We start from the raw sequence: 21,739 nt of genomic DNA on the forward strand, positions 1-21,739 counted from the left end.
AAAACCTCCCAGGCTGTGAGCTGTGTGCTGCGATTGGCCAGCGCTACAGCCTAGGAGAAGGAGACGCCCACAGGACAAGGGCAGACACCGCCTACTATAACTTAGTGAGTAAAGATACCGGAGGGCATAACGGGAGAACGGAGAGGCGCCCAGGGATAATAGTAAGTGCATTGAGATCCCCGGGCGCCGCTCTACATGGCAGCATACTTAGTTCACAATGTTTTTACAAGTGAAAGGTGGAACAAATTCCTTCCCGACTCCAATCAGATTAACTCCCTGGATCAACGACCCCTCTCTAGTAGCTATAGCCTGTAATATTATTACACTCCAGAAATACATCCAGGCCCCTCTTGAACTCTTTTAGTGAACTCACCATCACCACCTCCTCAGGCAGAGAGTTCCATAGTCTCACTGCTCTTACTGTAAAGAATCCTTTTCTATGTTTTTGTACAAACCTTCTTTCCTCCAGACGCGGAGGATGTCCCCTCGTCACAGTCACATTCCTGGGGATAAATAGATGATGGACGAGATCTCTGTACTGACCCCTGATATATTTATACATAGTAATTAGATCTCCCCTCAGTTGTCTTTTTTCTAAAGTGAATAACCCTAATGTTAATAATCTTTCAGGGTACTGGAGTTGCCCCATTCCAGTTATTACTTTATTTGCTCTCCTCTGAACCCTCTCCAGCTCTACTATGTCTGCCTTGTTCACAGGAGCCCAGAACTGTACACAGTACTCCATGTGTGGTCTGATTAGTGATTTGTAAAGTGGCAGGACTATGTTCTTATCACGGGCATCTATGCCCCTTTTGATGCAACCCATTATCTTATTGGCCTTGGCAGCAGCTGACTGACACAGTTTTTTACAGCTTAGTTTGCTGTTTATTAAAATTCCTAGATCCTTTTCCATGTCAATGTTACCCAGTGTTTTACCAATTAGTATGTACGGGTGACTTGCATTATTCCTTCCCATGTGCATAACCTTACATTTGTAAAATTGATATTTTACTGTGCAAGCCTTCTATAAGATCATTAATAAATATATTGAAGAGAATAGGGCCCAATACTGATCCCTGATGTACCCCACTAGTGACAGTGATCCAATCTGAGAGTGCACCGTTAATAACCACCCTCTGTTTTCTATCATTGAGCCAGTTACTTACCCACATACAGAAATTTTCTCCCAGTCCGAGCATTCTCATTTTATATACTAACCTTTTATGTGGTACAGTGTCAAATGCTTTGGAGAAGTCCAGATATACGACATCCATTGATTCACCGCAGTCAAGTCTAGAACTTACCTCCTCATAGAAACTGATTTAATTAGTTTGACATGACCGATCCCTCATGAAGCCATGCTGATATGGTGTTATTTGCTTATTTTCATTGAGGTACTCCAAGATAGCATCTCTTAGAAAACATTCAAACAGATTACCCACGACAGATGTTAAACTTACCGGCCTATAGTTTCTGGGCTCTGTTTTTGGACCTTTTTTGAATATTGGCACCACATTTTCTATGCGCCAATCCTGTGGAACACTCCCTGTCAGTATAGAGTCCTTGAATATCAGAAATAAGGGTCTGGCTATGACATTACTTAATTATGGGGGTGTATGCCATCCGGTCCTAGCGATTTGTTTATTTAAATCTTTTTAAGACGTCGCTGTACTTCTTCCTGGGTCAGACAGGGCGCTTTTAATGGGAAATTAACTTTTACATTCTGCATTTAATCTGGAAGTTTATTTTCTTCAGTGAATCCCCAGGACTGTGACTGTGACGAGAGGACACCCTCTGCATCTGGAGGAAAGAAGGCTTGTAGGATTCTTTACGGTAAGAGCAGTGAGACTATGGAACTCTCTGGCTGAGGAGGTGGTGATAGTGAGTACAATAAAAGAATTCAAGAGGGGCCTGGATGTAATTCTGGAGTGTAATAATATTACAGGCTATAGCTACTAGAGAGGGGTCATTGATTCAGGGAGTTATTCTGATTGCCTGATTGGAGTCGGGAAGGAATTTTTTTCCCCCTTAAGTGGGGAAAATTGCCTTCTACCTCACAGTTTTTTTTTGCCTTCCTCTGGATCAACTTGCAGGATAACAGGACGAACTGGATGGACAAATGTCTTTTTTCGGCCTTATATACTATGTAACTATGTTATTATGAGATACAAATATTTAATAGCTTTGCTTTCTCCTCATCGCTCTCTGCAATTCCCTCCTCATTACTCTGTGGAGCGCAGACACCTTCAGATTTATACTTTTTACCATTTATATAACTGAAGAACATTTTAGGGTTAGTTTTGCTCTCGCAATTAATCTCTCGGACTCTAGTTTGGCTGCTTTTATTTGTTTTTTACATATTCTATTTTTCTCCTTATAGGTTTTCAGTGTTTCCTAGCTACCCTCCTGTTTTAGTGATTTAAATGCTTTCTTTTTGTCATTTATTGCTTTCTTTACAGTTCTATTTATCTACATAGTTTTTTTCTTGTTCTTTAACCTTCTTTTTATTCCCATAAGGTATGTACCTCTCACAATTAGATTTTAGGACGCTTTTGTGGCTGCATTTTTATTTGTGTGGCTGCATTTTTATTTTTAAGGACTTTATCCCAGTTAGTTAGGCCTATGGCCTCTCTTAGTTGGCTAAATTTAGCTTTTTGAAGTTTGGTATTTTTGTTCCTCCCTGAAGAAACACTCTTTTGAATGACAATTGGAAGGTTATTACTTTATGGTCACTTATTACCCAGGTGTCCCCCACCCTGCACATCTGTTGTTCTGTCAGGTTTATTGGGTAATACCAAGTCCAGTATGGCCGTCCCTCTAGTCGGGCCCTGAACCAGTTGGGAAAGGTAATCGTCTTTGGTTATTGACAAGAACCTGTTTCCTTTATGAGATATACAAGTTTTAGTTTCCCAGTCTATATCTGGGTAGTTGAAGTCCCCCATAATAACCACCTCATTATGATCTGTCGCCTCGTCTATCTCATTTAGTTTTCTTGAGACATTGCGTGAGGGTACATGAAATATACATTATTCTGTAATTTATATCTCTTTTTTTGCAATGTGGATCCAGAAATGTTTTTATTATACTATGCACATTTTAAACTACTGGTAAATAACCTATTAAATTGAGTATTAAGTTATTAGTCATATCGATACCTAATCGGCATACGTTTTTTTTTACATACAGTACAGACCAAAAGTTTGGACACACCTTCTCATTCAAAGAGTTTTGTAGATTCACACTGAAGGCATCAAAACTATGAATTAACACATGTGGAATTATATACATAACAAACAAGTGTGAAACAACTGAAAATATTTCATATTCTAGGTTCTTCAAAGTAGCCACCTTTTGCTTTGATTACTGCTTTGCACACTCTTGGCATTCTCTTGATGAGCTTCAAGAGGTAGTCCCCTGAAATGGTTTTCACTTCACAGGTGTGCCCTGTCAGGTTTAATAAGTGGGATTTCTTGCCTTATAAATGGGGTTGGGACCATCAGTTGCGTTGAGGAGAAGTCAGGTGGATACACAGCTGATAGTCCTACTGAATAGACTGTTAGAATTTGTATTATGGCAAGAAAAAAGCAGCTAAGTAAAGAAAAACGAGTGGCCATCATTACTTTAAGAAATAAAGGTCAGTCAGTCAGCCGAAAAATTAGGAAAACTTTGAAAGTAAGGGCTATTTGACCATGAAGGAGAGTGATGGGGTGCTGCGCCAGATGACCTTGCCTCCACAGTCACCGGACCTGAACCCAATCGAGATGGTTTGGGGTGAGCTGGACCGCAGAGTGAAGGCAAAAGGGCCAACAAGTGCTAAGCATCTCTGGGAACTCCTTCAAGACTGTTGGAAGACCATTTCAGGGGACTACCTCTTGAAGCTCATCAAGAGAATGCCAAGAGTGTGCAAAGCAGTAATAAAAGCAAAAAGTGGTTACTTTGAAGAACCTAGAATATGACATATTTTCGGTTGTTTCACACTTGTTTGTTATGTATATAATTCCACATGTGTTAATTCATAGTTTTGATGCCTTCATAGTCATGAAAATAAAGAAAACTCTTTGAATGAGAAGGTGTGTCCAAACTTTTGGTCTGTACTGTATGTATGCCAAAAAAGTATTTTATTGTTGCTTTTACTGTAATTTTTATGCTCAATTTATTTATTTATTTTTATATAGTTTTCATCACATTTCTTTGTAATCACATGAAAGGATTTCTGCTCATCTTTTTCATTATTTTTAATTTACAATGTATTTGCATTCTCCGGTATTATCTTCTGTGTCATTATGACAAAGGCTGAGAGTAGGGAGCCCTAGCTTATTTGACATACAACTTTAGGGTCCTTTCTAGAACTCCAGGGCAAAGCGTACAGGGGTTTCCTAGTCCTTTATAATGTCTCTGGGAAATAAAGGTAACAGTCATAGAGGGGACTCCTCTTGAATCAAGTCACGATCATTCTTGACCACATTGATTAAAGGGTTAAACGATCAGTAGACAGCTCCACAACCAGTCCAGGATGGGATAGGTCATGGAAATACTGTGCTGTAGAATAAGGCCCTGTAACAAGGTGCATTGGCTTTAATTGAGGGGTTAATGTTTTGCAGCAGTTCAGATGCGGCGGTAGATTGCTAAATTGCCATTCCCACGCAGTAGTTCCTGGCAGTCAATTCTGTATAGTACAGTCTGAATCAAGTGCAAACAGTGAATTCCCCTTTGCAAGTGGATGACAGGTGAGAGAAATAAGCAAGTACAGGCATTCCTCCCTGGGGTGAGCATTACTGTGACAGTTCAGAGTGCAAACATTTACATTTCACATCGTACAGATTATATCCATTGTAAATATCTGTACATGACTATGTGTAAAACTAAAACTAATAACTAGCAAACTAGCATTAACCACATGTTAATTGTTAAGAATAAAATATACAGCAGGTATGAATGCATTTTTATTTGGGGAAAAAACACTGAAAAACCACATCCAGCATACTGGAAAAACAACTGAAAAACAAACTGTCATATTATTTTTCTTTAACAGGTTTTCCAGGAATTAAATATTGATGACTTATCCTCAGGGTAGGTCATCAATATCAGATCAGCGGTGGTCCAACTCCCAGCACCCCCTTCGATCAGCTGTTGAAGGGGCTTCAGTGCTGCAGCCTCTTTCTAGTATACCAAGCACAGTGACGTACATTGTATAGTGGCTTTGCTTGGTATTGAGTCATATAGAAGAAACCGCAGCACTCTCCTGTCTTCAATTCAGTGGAATTTATTTCACCAGCAAAAAAAATGCGACGTTTCGACCGTAAAGGTCTTTCTCAAGCAAAGTTGCTTGAGAAAGACCTTTACGGTCGAAACGTCGCATTTTTTTTTTGCTGGTGAAATAAATTCCACTGAATTGAAGACAGGAGAGTGCTGCGGTTTCTTCTATATGACGCATCCAAGGGGGAACTTCTGACTAACTCCCAACACGGCTGGCACCACCACAAGATAAGACTTTAATTTTTCGTTGTGCTGCTATACGCATTTTTTCCTATGATTTGCTTGGTATTGAGTCTTTTATAGATACAGTAATAGGACATACAGTACAGACCAAAAGTTTGGACACACCTTCTCATTCAAAGAGTTTTCTTTATTTTCATGACTATGAAGGCATCAAAACTATGAATTAACACATGTGGAATTATATACATAACAAACAAGTGTGAAACAACTGAAAATATGTCTTATTCTTGGTTCTTCAAAGTAGCCACCTTTTGCTTTGATTACTGCTTTGCACACTCTTGGCATTCTCTTGATGAGCTTCAAGAGGTAGTCCCCTGAAATGGTCTTCCAACAGTCTTGAAGGAGTTCGCAGAGATGCTTAGCACTTGTTGGCCCTTTTGCCTTCACTCTGCGGTCCAGCTCACCCCAAACCATCTCGATTGGGTTCAGGTCCGGTGACTGTGGAGGCCAGGTCATCTGGTGCAGCACCCCATCACTCTCCTTCATGGTCAAATAGCCCTTACTTTCAAGGTTTTCCCAATTTTTCGGCTGACTTACTGACCTTTATTTCTTAAAGTAATGATGGCCACTCGTTTTTCTTTACTTAGCTGCTTTTTTCTTGCCATAATACAAATTCTAACAGTCTATTCAGTAGGACTATCAGCTGTGTATCCACCTGACTTCTCCTCAACGCAACTGATGGTCCCAACCCCATTTATAAGGCAAGAAATCCCACTTATTAAACCTGACAGGGCACACCTGTGAAGTGAAAACCATTTCAGGGGACTACCTCTTGAAGCTCATCAAGAGAATGCCAAGAGTGTGCAAAGCAGTAATCAAAGCAAAAGGTGGCTACTTTGAAGAACCTAGAATATGACATATTTTCAGTTGTTTCACACTTGTTTGTTATGTATATAATTCCACATGTGTTACTCCATAGTTTTGATGCCTTCAGTGTGAATCTACAATTTTCATAGTCATGAAAATAAAGAAAACTCTTTGAATGAGAAGGTGTGTCCAAACTTTTGGTCTGTACTGTATGTAATAGCGGAGAATCTCCCGCTGTTGCCGCCTTCCAATAACCTGAACGGAAAGTCAAATGCTGGGACCGCCATCAACTACTAAATTGATTGTATTGATCTGGATTTCACCCCAGATTTTAAGATTGTGAATTTCTTGCGATTTGTTTAGGGAGAGAGGAATAAAACAAAGTGTCCCCACTTTACACTTCTCTGTATTCCCATTTCTGCCTCCAAAAAGGACAAGAAAAAGATGGTCTGGAAACGACATGCAAACCAGTTCTCCTTTCAAAAGGACAAAAAAATCCGAAGGGGGTCATTTATTATACTGAAATACACTTAAATTAGGCGTATTTCAGGCGCAGATGGCGGCTGAATTGTTAGTTAAACCGCAATCTGCGACTTCACCCCCCACACCACACCCACTATTGTAGGTAGACCTGCCGTGAATAGGGCGAAGGTGATGGGCCATTAGGCCCGTCTCATTTACCATTTTCTATGCCTGTTTTAGGCATAGAAAATGATCTAAATTTAAGAGAGCAAGGGAGCTGTCTTACATTTAGAACTGGCGGAGGATGCGCCGAAGTTATTAAGATCGGAGTCTAAAACTTCCGTATTAATAAATGTTCCCCTGAGTGTCTCACACCAGCAGAAGCAACATCTAAGAGGCCTTTGCCAGGGTCTAGGAGGAAGGGGGAAGACTATTTCTCATTACGGAGACTGCTTAGTCTGTATGAGTACTGTATGCCAGGCAACATTTCAATAAATTCACTCATCGCTAAGCTGATGATAAAGGATGAGCAAATCGACTTCGGATGCTTCATCCAAAGTCTATTCGCATAAAACTTCGTATGAATACTGTATGGAGTAACCTTCGTGCAAAAAAATCCCAGAAAAAAAGAAAAAGATAGGGACTGGGTTTCCAATTTATCAGACCTCTCTTTAACCCTTGCAGTTTTTCGCTCCCTGCCTTCCAAGAGCCATAACTTTATTTAATTTTTTTCCGTTCACATAGCCGTATGAGGGCTTGTTTTTTGCGGGACAAGTTTTACTTTCTAATGCCACCATTTAATATGGCATACAAAGCAGGGTAGCTGGAAAAAAAAGGCCAATGGGATGGAATTAGAAAAAAAATTGCAAATGGGATGGAATTGAAGAAAAAAATTCTGCCATTTTGTTTTTATGGTGCTCACTATACAATCCGTACATACAGTTAGGTCCATATATATTTGGACACTGACACAATTTTTGTTTTTATTACCTGTTTACTAAAACATATTCAATTTATAGTTATATAATGGACATGGACATAAAGTTCTGACGTTTAGCTTTCTTTTCAGGGTATTTAGCTTTCTTTACATGTGGCACCCTGTTTTTAAAGGAGCTCAAAGGCTGTTTTATGGGCAGGTGTAGGCAATTCCTTCATTATTTCATTCTCAATTAAGCACATAAAAGGCCTGGAGTTGATTTGAGGTCTGGTGCTTGCACTTTAACCACTTAAGGACCACAGGTTTATACCCCCCTAAAGACCAGGCCCTTTTTTACAAATCGGCACTCCACAACTTTAGCGGTTTATTGCTCGGTCATGCAACTTACCACCCAAATGAATTTTACCTCCTTTTCTTCTCACTAATAGAGCTTTCATTTGGTGGTATTTCATTGCTGCTGACATTTTTACTTTTTTTGTTATTAATCGAAATTTAACATTTTTTTCACTTTCAGTTGTAAAATTTTGCAAAAAAAACGAGATCCATATATAAATTTTGCTCTAAATTTATTGTTCTACATGTCTTTGATAAAAAAAAAATGTTTGGGTAAAAAAAAAATGGTTTGGGTAAAAGTTATAGCGTTTACAAACTATGGTACAAAAATGTGAATTTCCGCTTTTTGAAGCAGCTCTGACTTTGTGAGCACCTGTCATGTTTCCTGAGGTTCTACAATGGCCAGACAGTACAAACACCCCACAAATGACCCCATTTCGGAAAGTAGACACCCTAAGGTATTCGCTGATGGGCATAGTGAGTTCATAGAACTTTTTATTTTTTGTCACAAGTTAGCGGAAAATGATGATTTATTATTTTTTTTTTTTCTTACAAAGTCTCATATTCCACTAACTTGTGACAAAAAATAAAAAGTTCTATGAACTCACTATGCCCATCACGAAATACCTTGGGGTCTCTTCTTTCCAAAATGGGGTCACTTGTGGGGTAGTTCTACTGCTCTGGCATTCTAGGGGCCCAAATGTGTGGTAAGGAGTTTGAAATCAAATTCTGTAAAAAATGACCAGTGAAATCCGAAAGGTGCTCTTTGGAATATGGGCCCCTTTGCCCATCTAGGCTGCAAAAAAGTGTCACACATCTGGTATCTCTGTATTCAGGAGAAGTTGAGGAATGTGTTTTGGGGTGTCTTTTTACATATACCCATGCTGGGTGAGATAAATATCTTGGTCAAATGCCAACTTTGTATAAAAAAATGGGAAAAGTTGTCATTTGCCAAGATATTTCTCTCACCCAGCATGGGTATATGTAAAATGACACCCCAAAACACATTCCCCAACTTCTCCTGAGTACGGAGATACCAGATGTGTGACACTTTTTTGCAGCCTAGGTGGGCAAAGGGGCCCATATTCCAAAGAGCACCTTTCGGATTTCACTGGTCATTTTTTACAGAATTTGATTTCAAACTCCTTACCACACATTTGGGCCCCTAGAATGCCAGGGCAGTAGAACTACCCCACAAGTGACCCCATTTTGGAAAGAAGAGACCCCAAGGTATTCGCTGATGGGTATAGTGAGTTCATGGAAGTTTTTATTTTTTGTCACAAGTTAGTGGAATATGAGACTTTGTATGAAAAAAAAAAAAAAAAATCATCATTTTCCACTAACTTGTGACAAAAAATAAAAAATTCTAGGAACTCGCCATGCCCCTCACGGAATACCTTGGGGTGTCTTCTTTCCAAAATGGGGTCACTTGTGGGGTAGTTATACTGCCCTGGCATTTTCCAGGGGCCCTAATTTGTGGTAAGTAGGTAAATGACCTGTGAAATCCGAAAGGTGCTCTTTGGAATATGGGCCCCTTTGCCCACCTAGGCTGCAAAAAAGTGTCACACATCTGGTATCTCCGTACTCAGGAGAAGTTGGGGAATGTGTTTTGCGGTGTCATTTTACATATACCCATGCTGGGTGAGAGAAATATCTTGGCAAAAGACAACTTTTCCCATTTTTTTATACAAAGTTGGCATTTGACCAAGATATTTCTCTCACCCAGCATGGGTATATGTAAAATGACACCTCAAAACACATTCCCCAACTTCTCCTGAGTACGGCGATACCAGATGTGTGACACTTTTTTGCAGCCTAGATGCGCAAAGGTGCCCAAATTCCTTTTAGGAGGGCATTTTTAGACATTTGGATACCAGACTTCTTCTCATGCTTTGGGGCCCCTAGAATGCCAGGGCAGTATAAATACCCCACATGTGACCCCATTTTGGAAAGAAGACACCCCAAGGTATTCAATGAGGGGCATGGCGAGTTCATAGAAATTTTGTTTTTTGGCACAAGTTAGCGGAAATTGATATTTTTTATTTTTTTCTCACAAAGTCTCCCTTTCCGCTAACTTGGGACAAAAATTTCAATCTTTCATGGACTCAATATGCCCCTCACGGAATACCTGGGGGTGTCTTCTTTCCGAAATGGGGTCACATGTGGGGTATTTATACTGCCCTGGCATTCTAGGGGCCCTAAAGCGTGAGAAGAAGTCTGGAATATAAATGTCTAAAAAATTTTACGCATTTGGATTCCGTGAGAGGTATGGTGAGTTCATGTGAGATTTTATTTTTTGACACAAGTTAGTGGAATATGAGACTTTGTAAGAAAAAAAAATAATAATTCCGCTAACTTGGGCCAAAAAAATGTCTGAATGGAGCCTTACAGGGGGGTGATCAATGACAGGGGGGTGATCAGGGAGTCTATATGGGGTGATCACCCCCCTGTCATTGATCACCCCCCTATAAGGCTCCATTCAGATGTCCGTATGTGTTTTGCGGATCCGATCCATGTATCCGTGGATCCGTAAAAATCATACAGACATCTGAATGCAGCCTGACAGGGGGGGTGATCAATGACAGGGGGGTGATCAGGGAGTCTATATGGGGTGATCACCCCCCCTGGAAGGCTCCAGGGAGACGCCTGTATGTGTTTTGCGGATCCGATCCATCTATCAGTGGATCCGTAAAAATCATGCGGACGTCTGAATGGAGCTTTACAGGGGGGTGATCAATGACAGGGGGGTAATCAATGACATGGGGGTGATCAGGGAGTCTATATGGGGTGATCACCACAGTCATTGATCATGCCCCTGTAAGTCTCCATTCAGACGTCCGTATGCGTTTTGCGGATCCGATCCATCTATCAGTGGATCCGTAAAAATCATGCGGACGTCTGAATGGAGCTTTACAGGGGGTTATCAATGACAGGGGGGTAATCAATGATAGGGGGGTGATCAGGGAGTCTATATGGGGTGATCACCACAGTCATTGATCATGCCCCTGTAAGGCTCCATTCAGATGTCCGTATGTGTTTTGCGGATCTGATCCATGTATCCGTGGATCTGTAAAAATCATACGGACATCTGAATGCAGCCTGACAGGGGGGGTGATCAATGACAGGGGGGTGATCAGGGAGTCTATATGGGGTGATCACCCCCCCTGGAAGGCTCCAGGGAGACGCCTGTATGTGTTTTGCGGATCCGATCCATCTATCAGTGGATCCGTAAAAATCATGCGGACGTCTGAATGGAGCTTTACAGGGGTGTGATCAATGACAGGGGTGTAATCAATGACAGGGGGTGATCAGGGAGTCTATATGGGGTGATCACCACAGTCATTGATCACGCCCCTGTAAGGCTCCATTCAGACGTCCGTGTGCGTTTTGCGGATCCGATCCATCTATCAGTGGATCCGTAAAAATCATGCGGACATCTGAATGGAGCTTTACAGTGGTGTGATCAATGACAGGGGGGTAATCAATGACAGGGGAGTGATCAGGGAGTCTATATGGGGTGATCAGGGGCTAATAAGGGGTTAATAAGTGACGGGGGGGGGGGGGTGTAGTGTAGTGTAGTGGTGCTTGGTGCTACTTTACTGAGCTACCTGTGTCATCTGGTGGTCGATCCAAACAAAGGGGACCACCAGAGGACCAGGTATCAGGTATATTAGACGCTGTTATCAAAACAGCGTCTAATATACCTGTTAGGGGTTAAAAAAAATCACATCTCCAGCCTGCCAGCGAACGATCGCCGCTGGCAGGCTGGAGATCAACTCTCTTACCTTCCGTTCCTGTGAGCGCGCGAGCCTGTGTGCGCGCGTTCACAGGAAATCTCGGCTCACGCGAGATGACGCCAATCGGCGTTAGTGTGACCTGGGAGCGCCGCAGAAATGACGCCTTTCGGCGTTAGCGTGACGGTAAGTGGTTAAAGATTTTGCTGAGAAGTAAACGTGCGGTCAAAGGAGCTCTCTATACAGGTGACACAAGCCATCCTTCATCTGCGAAAACAGAAAAAACCCATCCAAGAAATTTCTACACTATTAGGAGTGGCAAAATCTACAGTTTGGTACATCCTAAGAAAGAAAGCAAGCACTGGTGACCTCAACAATGCAAAAAGACCTGGACGCCCACAGAAGACAACAGTGGAGGATGATCGCAGAATAATTACCATGGTGAAGAGAAACCCCTTTACAACAGCCAACCAAATGACCAACACTCTTCAGGATATAGGCGTATCAATATCCAAATCTACCATAAATAGAAGACTGCATGAAAGTAAATACAGAGGGTTCACTGCACGGTGCAGGCCACTCATAAGCCTCAAGAATAAGAAGGCTCGATTGGACTTTGCTAAAAAGAACATCTTAAAAAACCAGCACATTTCTGGAAGAACATTCTTTGGACAGATTAAACCAAGATCAACCTCTGTCAGAATGATGGAAAGAAAGAAGTATGGCGAAGGCATATTACAGCTCATGATCCAAAGCATACCACATCATCTGTAAAACACGGTGGAGGCAGTGTGATGGCTTGGGCATGCATGGCTGCCTGTGGCACTGGGTCCCTAGTGTTTATTAATGATGTGACACAGGACAGAAGCAGCCGGATGAATTCTGGGGTTTTCAGAGACATTCTGTGTGCTCAAATCCAGCTAAACGCAGCCAAACAGATGGACAATGACCCAAAACAAAGCCAAAGCAACCCAGGAGTTTATTAAAGCAAATAAGTGGAATATTCTTGAATGGCCAAGTCAGTCACCTGATCTGAACCCATAGAGCATGTATTTCACTTGTTAAAAACTAAACTTCAGAGAGAAAAGCCGACAAACAACTGAAAACCGCTGCAGAAAAGGCCTGGCAGAGCATCAAAAAGGAGGAAACAACTTCTGGTGATGTCCATGAATTCAAGACTTCAGGCAGTCATTACCAACAAAGGGTTTTCAACCAAGTATTAGAAATTAAAATTTTATTTACAATTATTTAATTTGTCCAATTACTTTTGAGCCCTGAAATGAAGGGATTGAGTTTAAAAAACGCTTTAGTTCCTCACCTCACATTTTTATGCAATCATTTGCAATGCAATATGTTCAACCCACTGAAACTGAATTAAAGCTGAAAGTCTGAACTTCAGCTGCATCTGAATTGTTTTGTTCAAATTCCACTGGTAATCTACAGAACAAAAATTAGAAAAATGTTGTCTCTGTCCAAATATATATGGACCTATCTGTATGTATAGTTTTTCTTGCATTTTAATACTGAAAAAATAAAAACTTTTGAAAAACTTTTTTTTCTTGTCATAGCCATATTCTGAGCCCCATAATTTTTTCAGTTAAGGTATGTCTACGGAGATGTGTAGGACAATTTTTTTGTGGGACAATCTGTCGTTTTCGCTAATACCATTTTGGGGTATGTATGAATTTTGATCACTTTAAAAAAAAAAAATAATAATTTAGGAAGCGATGAAAAAAACGGCGAATCGAACATTTATATTTTTTTTCCGTTACGCCATACACTGTATGGGATACTTTTTTTTAACATTTTAATAGTACAGATGTTTTTGCATGTGGTGATGCCCACTTTTTTAAAAATTGTTTATTTTTGTTTTGGGAAAAGCAAGGGGATTAGAATTTTTCTATTTTTCTAAACATTTTTTTTAAACTTTTTTCACGTTCCCCAAGTGGACTCCAACTTGCAATCATCAGATTGCAATTTGTATAAAAAAATGGAATTTGCTCTATTATTGTACACAAAAATATGTATATTACAGTTCAGTGCTGACACCTGCTGGTTCGAACTTTAATATACAAGTAATGAGCCTGGAAGCCTAGTACAGGCTTAGTCTCATTACGTGCATAGAATGCTTTCCCTGATCTCCGCCGAGGGACATTGTTCATGCCCCGGTAGCGTGTGCTTCTGGGTTTTAGCCTTCTCAGACGCGGTGGTCACATTTGACCACAGCATCTGAGGACTGGAGTTAAATGTCCGCGATTGGGGGGGGTGTGGCCTGAGCGCAAGATGGACGGACGTGTCTAGCTGAGCTCCGTCACTGTCACCCTAACTTCGAAGTTATCCTGAATTTACCAACCGCAATCATATCATCCACGGAGGAGAGAAGACCGGGACGTTCCCGCAGAACCAGGGTGGCACGTTACAAGGCACTGTCGGCGGCTGAGAAACTCAGAGAGTTTGCTCGGTCTGATTCCCAAGATGGCGCAGGCCCTGGGCCGCGCGCGCAAGCCGCGACCTCCCGGAGTGCCTCTCCTGCTCCCAGTGAGTATAGCGCGCCAGACACCGAACCCTCCCTCAAACAGGTGACCGATCAACTACTCCAGGCGATAGCTACCTGCCGCTCCTCTCTTTCGGGAAAGATGGAGGAGGTAAAGATAGATATTGGTCTCCTGAGACACGACATGCAAAACATGCGTGACTGTATTGCAGAGGTGGAAAAACGTGTGTCCACTCTGGAAGACCAACTGAACCCATTACCGGCCCGCTTGGCTGATTTGGAAAAGAAAGTGGATTATTGGCAGCAAAAGTGCGATGACTATGAAAATCGCACGCATCGCAACAACCTACGTATAGTGGGACTTCCTGAGCGTGCAGAGGGTAATAACCCGTGTGATTTCGTGTCAACATGGCTGCGAGACACTTTCCCTGATGCCACCTTCTCTTCTTCCTTTATTGTCGAGAGAGCGCACCGGGTACCGGCCAAGCCGATGCCTCCTGGAGCACCACCGCGGCCATTTTTGGCGCGACTACTGACGTCTGCAGATAGAGACTTCATTCTACAGCTGGCCCGTCGCAAGCAAGAGCTTTGCTTTGAAAATGCAAATATCATGCTCTTCCCGGATTTCTCCGCAGAGCTTCATTAGCGCAGAGCGACATTCACAGTGATAAAGAGACGTCTTCGGGACTTAAACCTCCCATACTCAATGGTCTACCCAGCCAGGGTACGGGTAGTAGACGGAGAGTCCATTAAGTTCTTCAACACTCCTGCAGAAGCTGCGGCCTGGCTGGAGGGCAAGCCGTGTCCAGCGAGATCCCCGAGATGAACACTCACTGCAACCTTTAGATGTTATTACCTGTCAAGGTTTTCTCCGTTGTTTGCAGGGGGTTTACTGAAGGCATGTTATGCCAAGTGTGTGCCTTACACACTTTATAGTTTGATACCACTTATGTTTTGTCCCCCTAACATCTGATCTTTATTGCTCATTGCATAGCATGCATTTTCTAGGATTGCATTGTTGCACAATGTTGTTGTTCTGCATTAGCTGTTGTAAAGCAGCATCTATGATAAGCTTAACCTGTGATACTCTGCAGACTTACTGCTATAGAAGGGCAGAAATATGATTGTAGGTATAGGGATGAAGGGCTCTCCCCTTAGATAGGTGTATTTACAAACTACGAAGTTAGGGCACCAGTTCTCTGCGTGCTACTTAAGTTAGTTACAGTGCGAAGGGTTAAACTAACCAATAGCACACCCCGTATACTGTTGTGCCACACAGGACCTACCACCGAGTATCCCGTTGCATGTGTGTGATGTCCCGGATACCTGGTGCTAGATCTGCCTTTTAGATGGCCTTTAATGAACCATTGTTAAATGTTTGGATTTTTTTAGTTCTTAACTACCATTGCATACTTACTTAAACTGTACTATCATATCATGTGAAAGGTATAAAGATGTCTGACTGGAGGTGGCCGTATGTAATAGAGTGTAGGGAGCGATATGCATATTCCATGATGTTACAATGGCAGATATAAGGTTAATGTCTTGGAATGTCAGGGGCCTTGGGAGTGTTAGGAAGCGTACCATGGTGTTCTCAGTGATCGGTCAGTTCAACCCTAATATCTTGTGCCTACAAGAGACCCACTTACTCCCTGACAAGACTAGGAGATTATGTAAATCTTGGGTCCAATGGTCTCGCCACTCATGCTACTCTAACCTGGCTAGGGGAGTTTCTCTTATGGTTCATAAATCCCTAAGATGGGAGGTGGAGAAGCTACAGATGGACAATGCGGGAAGGTATTTTTTGTGGCAGCATATATTAATTGCATATTATATGTTATACTGGGGATCTATGTCTCTCCTCCTTCCTCCCTCCAAGTAATACACCAGGCGATATGTTTTGCGGCCACTTTTCCCTCAGCACGGATTATATGTATGGGGGACTTTAACATGACCCTACACCCCCTACTGGACAGGTTTCTTGGTGAGGAGCAGCCACGAGGGAGTGCTCAATCTGAATCACCATAGTCCAAACTGATGACGGAGGTGCGGTGGGTGAACTTATAGCGCCTTAAGCACTCATGTCAGTCAGTGTCACGGAAGGTGTACAGCAAACTAGAAGACACAAAAGGAAGATCCGGCTGACTGGATCCAAAACTAAGGAACCAAAGGGATAGCCCTGCAACAGACCTGGCTCTCTCCCTAAACTGCTCAGCCTATGCAAAATTCTCAATGGTAGAAGATCGCATATCCTCGTACCTCGACTGAATAACCCCTGAACACCCTATAATAGTGAGGGGACACGACCACCGGCTCCCTACACTTGATACGGAGGGAGTCAGGGTCTCCTGGGATCCAGCAAACAGGAAAATACAAATGAACAAACAAAACTTATCTGTAGAAGACTCAGTAGTAGCATCCAGCATGCATATACTCCAGGAAGTTGTATAAACCGCAAAGTGATGCAGTATGGGAAGGTATTTAAAGGGATGCAATCAGTGCAACTACATGACAGCTGAGAGAGGCTAACGAGATGAGAAAATGAAAGCAAAACAAAAGGAACCTCAAGGAGGAGGTTCTGAAGGACGTCTGTCAGAGCTTCTCAGATGTCTGGTGGCGACAGTCAGCTTGCCATAACTCCTTGTCCCGCATTGACTATGTCTTTGGTGGCTCCACAGTGTGTTCACTCCCTTATCGGGTGGAGTATGGTGCCAGAGGGGTTTTGGACCATAACCCTTATCCTATTATCTCTGTTGATGAATGTGAGGGGTATGGGGCGCTCCATGAGGGTGCACCCCTTTTGGCTTACATTGTTCCCGCCTTCGGACCGTATTCCGGACCAACTGTCAGTGTTTTTGTCTGACCACGCTTCTTATAATGATAGGTCAATGGTGTGGGAGACGCTGAAGGCATACTTGAGAGGGTGTTTGAGATCCTCTATCTCCTTTATCAAACGTAACTCTGCTAAACAAGAAAAAGACCTAGCTGAGGAGTGTGCTGAGATGGAGAGGCTGTATGTTGCGGACCCAACGCCCCAGAATAGGGAGAGGTGGTTAGAAATCGGAAGACGTTACCTTACTTTATTACAGGAAAAGGCCCAGCGCAAAATGTATTTTACTAAGCAATCTTATTTTGAACTCGGCAATCAGTCTAGTAAGTTGCTGGCACATATCGTTCACCAGAATCAGACATCTCCTGCTATCCTGCGGATTAGAGATGGAGAGGGCATTATAGTAGTGGAACCGGAGGCCATAGCTCACCGTTTCCGGGAGTTTTATCAAGACCTGTATGAGGCCCGAGTAGATTACACCAAGGAGACAGTTAATACCTACCTGCAGGCGTTAGAATACCCCAAGCTCTCGCAGGAGATGGCTCAATCTCTGGAGGGCCCAATATCGGATCGGGAGATATTAGAAGCCATTAAGTCTCTGGTGAATGGGAAATCCCCTGGCCCGGATGGGCTACCCCTAGAAGTGTACTCTAGATATATTGACAAATTAGTTCCTCCTTTATTGGAAATGTATCATGACTCCTTTTCTAAAGGTACCCTGCCACCTTCACTATACGAAGCTACCATTGTGATACTTCTCAAGCCAGGCAAGGATCCAGTTGATTGTGGATCATATAGGCCCATATCGCTATTAAATCTACTGTAGACTACAAAATCTTGGCTAAGATTTTGGCACAGCGGTTGAATGGGGTTATTTTAAACCTTATTCACCCGGATCAGTCTGGATTCTTGCCTGGTAGGTCCACAACGGATAATATCCGTAGAGTGCAGGTTGTCACCCAAATAGGCCTTCAATGGGGGAGTCAGTGGGCCCTGGCATCTCTGGACACAGCCAAGGCCTTTGACTCAGTGGAATGGCCATACCTACTAGCCGCCCTGGAATGCTTTGGAATAGGCCCCGCATTTATTAGATGGATATTAATATTGTATAAACGACATTCAGCTGGTATTCTGGTGAATGGTATGTGCTCGGCGAACTTTGATCTGGGTCGTGGGACCAGGCAAGGATGCCCGTTGTCGCCACTACTATTTGCTTTAGCGATCGAACCTTTAGCTATCCATATTAGATCTGATGCTCAATTCAAGGGGATAACTATAGGTGACCAAGAGGACAGAGTGGGACTATACGCGGACGACATGGTACTGTTTATGTTAGATGTGGAGTCTACGCTACCCCGTGCTACTGATATCATTGAAACATTTAGTCAATTTTCCGGTCTTAGGATAAATTGGTCTAAGTCTGTTCTATTTCCGCTATACTCCCTACCCTCATCCTCTCTTAATACCGAACTACCTATAGTATCTGAATTTAAGTATCTAGGGATCCATATCACCAAAGACGTGGCCTCTTTCCATACTCTCAACATACAGCCTCTCCTGAACTATAGTGCAGACAAATTTAGGGTATGGGGTGGTCTCCCACTATCCGTCCTGGGTCGAATAAACCTGATTAAATTAATCATACTACCTAAGTGGTTATATGTGTTAGAGCATGCACCTTTCATTGTTCCCAAAAAGATATTCCAGCGTTATAAGTAACTAATGTCTCCATTTATCTGGGGTAATAATAGACCTAAGTTATCCAATGACGTACTATGTCGCCCTAGAGGAAATGGAGGTATGTCCTTGCGTGACTTATATTTATATTACCTGGCGGGACAATTGAGACAGCTAAGGTCATGGATCTCCTCGGAGAGTGTTCTGATTAGGGCAGAAATGCAGTTGGCTGCATTTTTGGATATCTCCTCATTGTGGCCAGTGTTGGAACAGCCAAAACTCTTTAGCCGAACACTCTTGCCCGTACACAAATTAGCCATTCAGGTGTGGGATGCTGGTAAGAAGATGCGTTCCTATATAGGACTGGACCCTAATATACCCTTGTGGGAAAACCCTATGTTTCCCTCTCTTCATACTGGGATGGATAAGCAGTTCTGGAAGGATCAGGGGATTACCGTCCTGGGTGACCTATATTCCAATAATGTGATTAACACCTTTGAACAACTGAAAGAACCACATTTTTTAAATACCTTCAAATACGACATGCTATGAACACCCACTTTAGGGATATCAAAATAGCAATCTCTGACTACCCACTGATCGGTGTCATACGCTCCCAAGGCCCCAAGGGATTTATCTCTTGCTGAGTACCAAGATGCATAAGGCCCCCCTCTTGGTATTATCCAAATGGGAAACTCTAATACCGGGTATCACAAATGAAGAAATTAGTGACCTATTAGAATCTCCTGTATTGGTTTCCCCATCCATAAATAATACATTTATACAGCTATTATTCAACAAAGTTACCTATCGCCCGTCCGGTTACAAAAAATAGGCAAATTGTCACATTCTAGGTGTCATAGATGCGACTCGGAAGGGGCAACTTTTCTGGCATCTTACATGGGACTGCCCATATAGACAAACCTTTTGGTCTGACATCACAAGCTTTCTTTCTACGCTTACACACCTCCCGATAGCACTAACCCCACAAGTATGCCTGTTTGGTATACTTGATGAAGAGGTATATCCTCACCATGTTAGAATATTCTTGAGGGAGACATTGTTTCTTGCACGGAAAGCTATTACAATTCGTTGGATGGGTGATAGACGACCTTCTCTTAACCAATGGAAAGTACTTGTGAATAATGTGGTATCCTATGAGAATATTGTATTCAAGAATCGGGGTTGTCCTCAGAAATTCAGTAAAGTATGGGGTCCCTGGTGTTCATCTATGCAAACTATGTATTCACCTGCTACATTTTCAGATAATCTTAAGGCAATTAGGATAAGATGGTTTTGTACTCACTACAAGTATGTGCTCTGTCAAACATGATTGCTCTGTACATGTTTTACATACGTGAATTGTCATCTCACCTTTATTGACATTGGTATGTATATGGTACTGTTTATGTATTTGAATGTCTCATTGACCTTCATGTATACTGATGTTCTTTGAACTTCTCTGATGATTCGTTCAATAAAACGAGTTTAAAAAAATGTCCGCGATCGGCATTATCGCCGATCATGAACAGCAGGCACCCGGAAGCTATGGCACATGCTTCGTTCTAAAGCGGTCGCTATCTTTAAAGCAGAGGTTAAAGAGTAATTGTTGTAGTGACATGCCATAAGTTTGGATCATTGGGAGTTTGGTGGCAGTACCCCCAGCAAGCTTAAATGAAGGGGGAAGATGAATCTGGCCCGGGTCATTGTACTAGACCTCATCCTATTTGGCCACTTTCATAGAACCTTGGATGACCATAATGGGTCACAACGAAGGAGGTTTTGCTAAATTTTAAAGGGGTTGTGTCACTTCCGCAAATAGCAATTATTATGCAGGGAAAGTAATACAAGGCACTTACTAATGTATTGTGATTGTCCATATTGCCTCCTTTGCTGTCTTGATTCATTTTTCCATAACGTTATACACTGCTCGTTTTCATGGTTACGATCATGGTGGTTGTCGCCATGCTTACACACTATAGGAAAAAGTATAGTGTGCAAGGACGACCTCCACTGATAGAGAGCAGTGTGGTTGTAACCATGGTAACAAGCAGTGTATAATGTGATGGAAAAATGAATCCAGCCAGCAAAGGAAGTAATATGGATAATAACCATACACTAGTAAGTAGGGATCGACCGATATAGATTTTTTAGGGCCGATACCGATACCGATAATTTGTGAACTTTCAGGCCGATAGCCGATAATTTATACCGATATTCTGGGAATTTTCATTTTTGAGAAAAAAAAAAAATTCCTACACAAATCTGCTGAAAATTAATATGTTTATTGTTAATGTGTATTTTTTTGTTTATTGTTAATGTGTATTTTTTTTTTATAAGTCTTTTTCATTTATACTTAATATTTTTGTGTTTTTTTTACTAACTTTTAGCCCCCTTAGGGACTAGAACCCTTGTCCTATTCCCCCTGATAGATCTCTATCAGGGGGAATAGGATCTCACACTGTCCCTGCTGCTCTGTGCTTTGTGCACACAGCAGCATGGAGCTGAACATAGCAGCCAGGGCTTCAATAGCGTCCTGGCTGCCATGGTAACCGATCGGAGCCCCAGGCTTACACAGCTGGGGCTCCGATCGGAGGGGAGAGGACCCTGTGGCCACTGCCACCAATGAGTAATACTGGGTGGGGGGGGGGGGGCGCGCACTGCGCCACCAATGTTTTTACTATTGGCCGGGATTGGGGTGGGGGCGCACTGCGCCACCAATGATTAATACTGGGGGGCTTGGGGGGGGGGGGCGCACTGCGCCACCAATGAAGATAAGTCTCTCAATCATTCATATACAGGAGGCGGGAGCTGGCTGCAGAATCACATAGCCGGCTCCCGACCTCTATGAGCGGTAGCTGCGATCCGCGGCACCTGAGGAGTTAACTACCGCGGACCGCAGCTATCGCTCATAGAGGCCGGGAGCCGGCTATGTGATTCTGCAGCCAGCTCCCGCCTCCTGTATA

The 21,739-nt window shown here is 42.5% G+C and overlaps 1 protein-coding gene and 1 long non-coding RNA gene across 3 annotated transcripts in view; one reads left to right on the top strand and one right to left on the bottom strand.

Moving 5' to 3' along the window:
• The window catches only part of LOC121003899 (solute carrier family 22 member 15-like), a 298,912-nt gene that overhangs the window by 117,705 nt on the left and 159,468 nt on the right, over positions 1-21,739 (bottom strand). The gene's annotated exons all lie outside the window — the stretch shown is intronic.
• LOC121003900 lies at positions 2,172-19,449 on the top strand. Its single transcript, XR_005779619.1, has 3 exons — positions 2,172-2,414; positions 4,370-4,379; positions 19,438-19,449. It is a non-coding gene; the product is annotated as an uncharacterized LOC121003900 (long non-coding RNA).

This window comes from Bufo bufo, chromosome 6, assembly GCF_905171765.1.
Source record: "Bufo bufo chromosome 6, aBufBuf1.1, whole genome shotgun sequence".
In the NCBI taxonomy this organism is placed as follows: domain Eukaryota; kingdom Metazoa; phylum Chordata; class Amphibia; order Anura; family Bufonidae; genus Bufo; species Bufo bufo.